We start from the raw sequence: 9,483 nt of genomic DNA, 5'->3' as shown, positions 1-9,483 counted from the left end.
CCTGCTATATAACCTGCAAGGGTACCTGAACACATCACCCTGTACAAGTGTCATTGTCTTGTCTTGAGCCAGGGAACCTTTATGCTGGACGAGTGACCAGTGGGCCTCAGTACTGTTCTCTGATAAAAGTCCATTCACCTTGAGCCGAAATTATGGCCGCCAACGATGTTGGAGACGTAAAGGAGAGCGCTATGCATCAGCCATTGTTGTGACCAGATGAGCCTTTGCTGGTGGTGTTACAGTGTGGGCAGTCATGTCTAGTCAATACAGAACTGCCTTACACTTTGTGAATGGCACAGTGAAAAGCCCATGCTACCTGAATAACATCATTAATCCAGTCACTGTCCCCCAGCCTGGACAACACAGGCTTAATTTCGATGACCAGAGAGTGGGATGCCTCAGCAGACAATAAGTCAACTTGTGAACAGCATGAGACGTTGTCACGCTGTAATTGATACTCAAGGGCACAAGATAAGTCATTGAGACATTTACATTTTATGTTGCCGTATATCCACCACTGTTGTTGGCTTTTGTTTAAAAAGATTTGTTTAAGATGAGGAAACTCCCATGCATGCTTCTACTGAGATGCTCTACTTTCATGATATACAATAATATCACTGTAGTATGAACTTCATACGTTTTCCAAGTATTTCACCCGAAAGCCAAATACTCCAAACTTTTTGTGAGCAGTGTATGTGTATATTTTTGATCTGATCTGCAGACATAGACAGCCCTGTTAAAAAGTGCAAACATTCCAGATTTTTGTGCCGAATTAATACTGAACATGTGCCACGGCAGATAACTGGACCACAGCCCTGTCGAATATCTGAGGGGCACAGATGCAAATCGTGTTTGAGATGATCCTTTTACATTTAGTGCCACATTCTGCTGAGCTTTTTCCCTCACCCAGAAATTGAAGGATAATATTTTAAAGATAGATGGTACTTTGGTACATTTCTCTTGTCTTATGGACAACACGTGCAGGCCTGCAAATTGATGTGATCTGTTTCTAAATGTGGACAAGGACTGAGTCAGATAAATGATCCCACTTCGACACAGAGTCAGTGTCACTGCGAGAAGTCTTTTCTTCTGGAGCTTTCATTGTTTGATCAGATGCCATGTAATCACTGGTGCTGTTCACATTTCACAGTGCACCCTTTGTCGCTGATATATACGCAATGAATTATGATCGTATATCATGAGCTACATTTTAAGTACTTGTGGAGATAAAGCCAATGCCATTACTGTAGGTATAAGGAGGAGTTGGGTTAATTCTGTCTTTATCCCAAGATAACCTTTTCCTCTGAGTCTCTCCAATAAACCCATGGGATGAATTGGAATATCAAAACTGCTGATGACATTATCCTCTCACTCCTTGGAGACGGGTTACAAATCCCTTTAGGCTGGCTGAAATTGGCACTTGATCTGCCAGAAAACAAACACCCTTTATTGTGTAAGCAGGTATTTATATATAATTTATTTTTATTTGAGTTTTCAGTATTGTTCCTTCACAGAAATAGCATCCAAATAATTTTTTTTTGACACAGGCATACTTGGAAGATGTGGGTGGACTGCAGTGTGAACCACCAAAATGGTTATTCAACTGTAAGAAATTGTGAAAAAAAATAAATAAGTAAATAAAATGAGCCATATTTTGATCATTTCCAACCATTTTTGACACAAATTCAACCTCCAACAAAGAATACATCTGGCATCACTTAGTAATTACAGGACATGTTAAGCACAAGTATCCTCTGGCAGCATTTTCAATTTCACTTCTTACTTTCTATTGAACACAAAGGCTTTTCTCAACGATGCCACAAATATTAAAACAGTTATCCCAGTTAGAAAACTACCAATTTATTTCTGCTTTGTTAAGGAGACAATGAGCGTAAACCCTCATTGAACATTCAAAGTTAAATATGGCACGCTGACTGGCTGTTTGAACACTTCTCTCACTTCTCAAGCCACGTCACTATGTGCCAGAGACAAGATGGAACGATATATGACACATCAACTATGAAGACTGGTGCAACATAAGACTGAACTGCTGGTGGCTTTGCACTGCTTCACACACTTAGAAAATGATGCGAATATTCTCAAGTCAGTATGATTGCTTGTTGTATTTCCCTTTCCCTTCCCTCATAACCAAACATAAGAGTTTTTATTACTGGACTCAAGACTGTGTAGGACAATGATTTATGATATTGCAATATTGCAATCATCTGGCTGAATGAAATGCATTTCGTTAAGCCTTGACAGTCGATGGTTCCTGCTAAAAGTTTTTAATTTTACCACTGACTTGAACATAATCTTAGCATAATAGCCTAAAAACATTACACAAATAATGTTTGACCTGACAGAGAAGCCTCGATGAAAGAGAAGTCTCACTATGAAATCCTATCATGGACAATTTGCAGCAGAAAGACAACATCTAGTCTCGACTTATCTTAGAAATTTAAACGAGAGCAGCATTGGAGAACAGGAGGGAGACATTGAAAGTCTGGTAGTTGAGCGAGGATTTGTTTGTTAATTGCATGGTCAATGGAAGGCTTTTGATTCAACTTAGGTTCCACATTGGGGACTTGTTTTTTTTTTTTAAATATAGAAGCACAAGTATAATTTTTTCTGTAACTTCCAATGTTCAGAGACAATGGCACCTAGGATTTTTCTTAGGAGGAATTATTGAAAATGTGGCTTCAGAAATAATGGATTGATGATTAATTCACATTGTGGATGTAATCTTTGATTTTAAACATAGCAAAGCAGATGGCATGATGTGCATTCAAATATCGGTAAGATTTCATACTTGAATAAAATATGCACGAAACGTAGAAATCCTCCAAAATACTACTTCATTACATTTAGCTTATGTCAGTACTTGTAATTCATTGCTTTCACCCTATATGGTGGAGGTATTGTGATGGCACAGCCGAGGGTAATGACATACTGGCTCTATGGGAAGTAAAAAGCTAATGCCAGGCACTAAAAGTACAAGGTTCCAAAAAAAGCTAAATACGCAACAATACAGCTGTGACTAAAGCTCGTGTTCCATCATTTATTAAAGGCTTTTCTGTTTTTTAAGCATCCAGCACTTTCTCTTTGCTAAGCTTTGCTAAGCTCTGTGAACACAGTTAATCATAGCCAAGGAAACACAACTTGAAGCAGACAGGCGGTCAGGCTTTGGAGTTCTTCACACATTGTGCATGGGGGCGTAATTAAAGTGATACTCTGCTGTGGGGTGTGTTTTAACCCTCTCAACAACCAACTAATGTTGGTGGTTTAAACCTGATTAGACTCTACAAAATGTGTTGCTTATTGTTTTCTTTAAAATGTAAATAGCCTGCACTTCCTCTCTGTGCCACTTGTCATCGAGTACACGTGACGCAGCCAAGTGTTACATTAGAATAAATCCGACCCTACATTTTTGTCGTACTGTGTTAGTCAAGTTCTAACTCAGTCCGACAATACTAATACAGCAGTGAGTCTTTTTATGTCTGTGTGTCACACTCTGCTGAACCTTCTGACCGCATTGCCAGACACATCGCAGTGAGAACTTATAATGTGAAGGCTGACAACACTGGGCAGTCAAAGTGTCCAAAACCCACTGTTGCATCCAGTTCTACACACAAAAAAAAAACTGAAGGAATTGTAGTGTAAAGAATATTTTAAAAAAAAACAAGAAAAAACAAACAGATCTTACCTTCTTCTTTCTCACCTCCGTGCGCTGGGTCGCTGAGTGTAGTGAGCGCTCATGTCACAGTGTCAAAGAAACTCCAGCTGCCACACCATTTGTGATGCAGAGGGTGTGCTGGAGGTGGGGATTGTAGACACTGTGGAGGTTTGAGAGGTAATTCTGCCTCACTAACCTCAAGACTTGGTTTTGTAGCTTCTCCTGTTACAATGATTTATTAAAAAAAAAGTACTTATATAAAGTAAAATACAACGTAGTCTTCTCAAAACCTTCTCAAGGTATCGGTGACTTTAAAATATATATTCCAATTCAGTTTATCTGCTCTGATAAGATATGTACGTTCAAACCACATTTTCCAAACAAACAATAGAGTGCATGACAATTACACTGAGGAAATTTGTATTCTTGGGAGTAAACTTATTGGTAGCATGAGTTGAAATGTAAGATAACCTATTGTAATATAAATTGTGCCCCCAAGTACCCCAAAAAACTTCTTAGCTACAGAAATATGACTTTCATTCCCACTTATCACACCAATACTCATGACCCTTGGAAAAGACTTTGATGTTTATTTTGCACATAGTTTCAAAAAAGATTTTGTATCGAAATACAGAAAATTACAGTTGAGGAGAAGGTAAAAACCACCAAAGGCTTGTAGAAGAACTTCCACTAACAAAACTAAGTGGCACAAAAACAAGGAAGACCTGAGACAAGTAAAGAAAAAGAACAGACAAGTAAATAAACAAGCAACAGGTATATATGATATGTATATAAGAATAATTACAAAAATGGGAAAATTAATATATAAAGATGAGTTTGTGAACCAGCTTTTAAATGCAATGTTGTGTTTATCTTGTACTATACTTGTGATTCTCTCCCTGGATACTTGAAATCAGAAACCTGCGTTCTTTTGCATCTTTCAGAAATTCATCAAGTGGCTCAATTTCTCCTCCCCCTCCTGTTTCGGCGGGCTCAGTCCAGGAACCCTGTGTTGTGCGCGCCGGCTCACTATCGTGGCTTTTAATGGGACATTTGATGGAACCGAGCCACAGTTAACCAAATTAGCTTCACCTGTGCTATTCCTGCTCCGACAAGTCAAAGTGTCTACTGCGGAAGCGGTTTATTCCAAGCAGTAAATCTGCTCTGCTTATCTTCATATGCAGCCGGGTGTGTGCCAAGGTAGAACAGAGGGCTCCATGAGCACGCAAACACAAAGCAAAGAAGCCGGGGCTTAGCAAGCGGTCATTGTAGTGATTGAGTTATATTTTGTTTTATTTTTTTTAACGATGCTACACACAGAGTATCATTGGAGGTGTGCTTTTCACGAATCCTCCATTCTGTCAGTAAGAGTGCAAAATGGGTGTTAGAGACTTCAGACCTGCCCCTGTTATCTCTGAGCACACACTGAAAATCCAGCAGATCTTTATTATTCAGCAGCCTGTCAAAATGAGCTCGGCTCTAATGCGAACCTGTTGGATTGGCGGCAAAATTGAGTCCTGTCACACACTTTGGCATGTCAAGTGTTTTCAAGCGGTGATCTGCTCCGGGTTGTCAGATCAGTTTTAAACCCATCCGGCCACAGAGTAAATCAACTTTTCAGGGCCGCCGCAGTCGTTTCCGATTCATCTTTGTTGGCGAGGCACCTGACTCGTGAGCCCTGGGTGTGATTTACTGGGGTGCGGGGTGGGTCAGGAAGCTTAGTGCTCACTCTGGCTCAAGGTGATCGCAATATCTGCTTCATGAAACAAATATGAGGGGTGTTACACTGTTTGCTGTTCAACGTTGCCTTTTGACACCAAACATAAATTGAAGTCAAGTTAATGCAGGAGGCCACCGCTTGTGGGAATGAAATGATAAAATTCTGAGTTTACATTGATATATTCTATGATTTATTCATAGACTTTTATATACTCTTAGTCAGAGGGATATATCAGGTAGCAAGAGAACATTTTGTTCTCAACACTGATGTATTAGACACAGTGAAAATGGGCAAGGGGAACATGTTGCGCAGGTTTGACAGGGGGCAGGCAATATTGTGATGTCTCGACAGCTGAGTCAGAGAATCCCCAAAACTGCAGCTCTTGTGGGGGGCTCCCAGTCTGCAGTGGTCAGTAAATATCATCAAAAGTCACTACACCTCAGACTGCTGCATCTTGGGCAGCAATATCAGGAAGGTGGTCATATTGTTACAGCTATTACATTCAAGAAGATCCCCCAAGATATGGTATAATTCTTTTTATTCACAATTTCTGATCATGTGACTTCACAGCATTTTCCCTTTAGAACTTTATAGTCCATTACAGATCCTCATACATGGGTGTCTTCCTGCGACAGAGCAAAGGGAACAAAAGACCAAACTGACAGGAAGATGAGAGAAGTGCATTACAGACAGCAGAGAAGAGCCAAATTGGTGAGTGGGATGAATTATACATTTGTCTCAATCCTTCCTATCCTGTAAGTTTGCAAAATGACAGTGATCAAAGTTGAGTCTGGAAGGGATGGCATTAAGGGGGAGATTAAAATGGTTAAGAGAGTGTAGAAGAGAACACCAGAGGGGGATAGAGGATATTTCTGTCTCTTGTCAGCTTCTGTCATGACTTGTTTTACATTTACACTTTCCCTCTTTATCCCTCAGCTCCTTCCCTGGCAATACAAATAGGTTTTGATAATTCGATGAGGAAACAGCTGCCGCAGCCTAATGCGGCTGGGATGGAGACCGCGCACTTTCACACACGTCTACACACAGAGAGATCACCCCGGCCCCTAAAGAGTACTGTCAGGAGATTGCAAGAAATATGGAGTGAGAAGTCACTGATATGAAATGTATCGTGCCTTATCCATCATTTTAAGTGTCTTTATATCCCTGTTATGCTTTCATTCCTTCCATTTTATTTAATTTTATTTATTTAGCCAGGAGAACCACATTGAGATTAGTAATCTCTTTTTCAACTGTGTCCTGGAGAGCTGGGGTGGGTGGGTGGTTGGGTGGGGGGGGGGGGGGGGGGGGGGGGGGGGGGGCAGCTGAGGGTCTTGCTCAGGGACCCCCAGTGCATGTTTTTTGGACTGTGGGGGAAACCGGAGTACCCGGAGGAAAACCACACGCACACGGGGAGAACATGCGAACTGCGCCACCGTGCGGTCCATGAACATCACATTGACTAATTTCTGTCACACTTTTTCCAAAGTAAACTGTAAAAATTATTTTCCAAAGCCTAACCATTACAGAATCTAAGCTTAAAACTAATCTACACTTATATTGAATTTTGATTAGTATCTACCAGAACTATAAATGGCAAATGGCAACACCCATAATAATAGAGCAGTGAAAGCTACAGCTACCTTATCCCTGACTAAATAGCATTAGCATGAGCCAAAGGTCTAGGCACTAAACATGTTCCTCATGTTATTATGTTTTTATTTTCTGAGATCCACCTGGATTTGACATCCCTGCCATTGACTCAATCACAACTACTATCTGTTCTAATACAAGCCTCCAATATCGTCCCAACAAGTTCTCATAATGTAAGATCACATATTATGTTTTTGTTCTTTTCCTTGCAAGGAGCCTTGATTTCTGTTGGCATAGTCCAATCTTAGTCACATCAGCCACATCTACTTGTAGCTCTTGTCCAACTTATACATTTCTGAAGATGTTTTCATCTTAAATGTGATGATTTCCTCATAGAAACTCACAATAAGTCCTCACAAAGTGGATAACTCTCCATAATGTGACTAAGCAAAAAAATATAGAATATTTTGCTCCCAACAACAGAACACACACACACACACACACACACACACACACACACACACACACACACACACACACACACAGTCACAACAGATGCCTTGTCTCTGGTGGATTGTATTTGTAAGATAACGGGCTGGTGTGGGCGTCTGCAAAACAGCTCAGTTTGCACCTGAGTCAAAATCCATCTCTGCTTTAGTCGCCAGCAGCGCAGGGAAAAGGAGCTGAGTAGGACACATCACACTGAGCCCACTCTCTCTGTAGAGTACTCAGCCTTTTTGCCTGATGCTGGTTTTGTGTGCGCCTTCCATTTCATGTATGTTTTAAGACTAGTACACAACCGTCACCCTTTTTTGCTGAAAATACTGCTTTTAGCCAACGGAGGATCAGGTTTCTTTTTTTTTGCTGTTAACGTAAGGCAATCCATGAAACTAGGATTCTCAGCAGAAAATGTGTCTGAGGTCATTGGTATAGTCATTTGGTTCTAACAAATAATCCGTGAGCTTTTTGGACAAGAGGAGTAAATTTCTTGATGTGATGTAAGAAAATCTGTCCAATACTGAGACAAACTACCTACCATTACCTCAGTGGCGCGATATAGAAAAAGCTACAAAGCGACCTTATCTAAATAAATGGCCGTGAGGAATGTTTCTGAGGGCTGCTGTGAACAGCTCTCAGAAACGATGACAGGATTCATAAATCCTGCCACCTTTTGTCCATCCATGTGGTGGATGCACGCTTGAGGAAAATGACTCTGCATACTCGAAGGGCACCAAATAATTGTGGTGCTTCAGGCACAGCCAGTATGACTGAAATAAAACAAGTGCTCTCTCACAATCCATGCCTGCTAAAAATAATCCTGATCAGACGAGGGTGGCGGATTCTCGGCTGCATCCTCTGCTCTGTGGCTGTGGAGGCAACTGTTTGATGAGTGTGGAGCTATGAAAAAGACATTGCACGTAACTGTATTCCTCTGTTCCTCTGCAAGCGTGACATACAGTACATGAAGGATTTTCATCTGGCGCACGGTTCCCCAACGAGTCATTTTGTACACATCCCACGTAAATATAAATCTTTATATTTGCAGGGGCAATTTGCGAGCAGTGCTTGCATTGCTCGAGCAAACTATGTGATGTAATCAAGTTAAATGCACACACAAGGATCGGCTGTGTACAGTACTGGTATTTAAGGGAAGTGTTTGAGCACTTCTATCTGTAAATTAGCAATTAATGACGCATTTTAAATTCTTCATAATGAGGGGTTCCCCATGAAACACTTGTTACCTAGCAACCGCAACCAGAACACATTGCATCTGCATGTTTCCAGGACTTCACATGTTTTAATTCTAATATACATTTATTCTGCAGGCTCCAGGTTTGTTTTTTTTATCCACCCTGTAATAAGCAGTTCTTGATTGACAGTTTCTCTCCACATTTCGCTCTGCCGGGGTAATATCCACGGTAGACTGAAGGGTGGTTTCACATGGCTGAGCAAAGTCTCTGCCCTGCTGTTGGTCATTCACTTCATCATTGTCTCTTCACTGCCATTGCAGTGTCTGCGGTGGCAGTGCAATGAATATTTCAGGAGTCGACACTGTGTTCCATTTGTTACTTTGGTTGTAAACAGTGTTGGGCTCTTCCCCAGGTAGTCAGGTGTTTACATGCTGCCAGAAAACTCTATTCACTGTACACAAACACTTGGCTGGCAACTAATGAGCAATTACAACAAATGCTATTTGGCATGGGAGCCCATTTGTTTCACCTGCTTTCTCCTCTGTGATGTATTATTAGCTAGCTATATTTAAAAAAGTGTTTTGTGTTTTACATTTATTGTTATAATATGCAATGACAAGAATACATGTATCCCAAACATGTAATTCCATTGCTAATATGTAAAATATAAACATGAGAATTAAAATCCGATTTGTGTCTCCCCACTATGATTTTTTTAAGTGCACACTCTGTTGACCATTAATAGTCCACTCTGTATGCTTTAAGGTTGAGATGCCAGCTAGTTATAACACTGAGATGTTGGACAGCCA

Source organism: Lipophrys pholis, assembly GCF_963383615.2.
Source record: "Lipophrys pholis genome assembly, chromosome: 13".
NCBI classification, from domain to species: Eukaryota; Metazoa; Chordata; class Actinopteri; order Blenniiformes; family Blenniidae; genus Lipophrys; species Lipophrys pholis.
The sequence above is the reverse complement of the archived record's forward strand: the minus strand, read 5'-3'. Positions refer to the sequence as shown.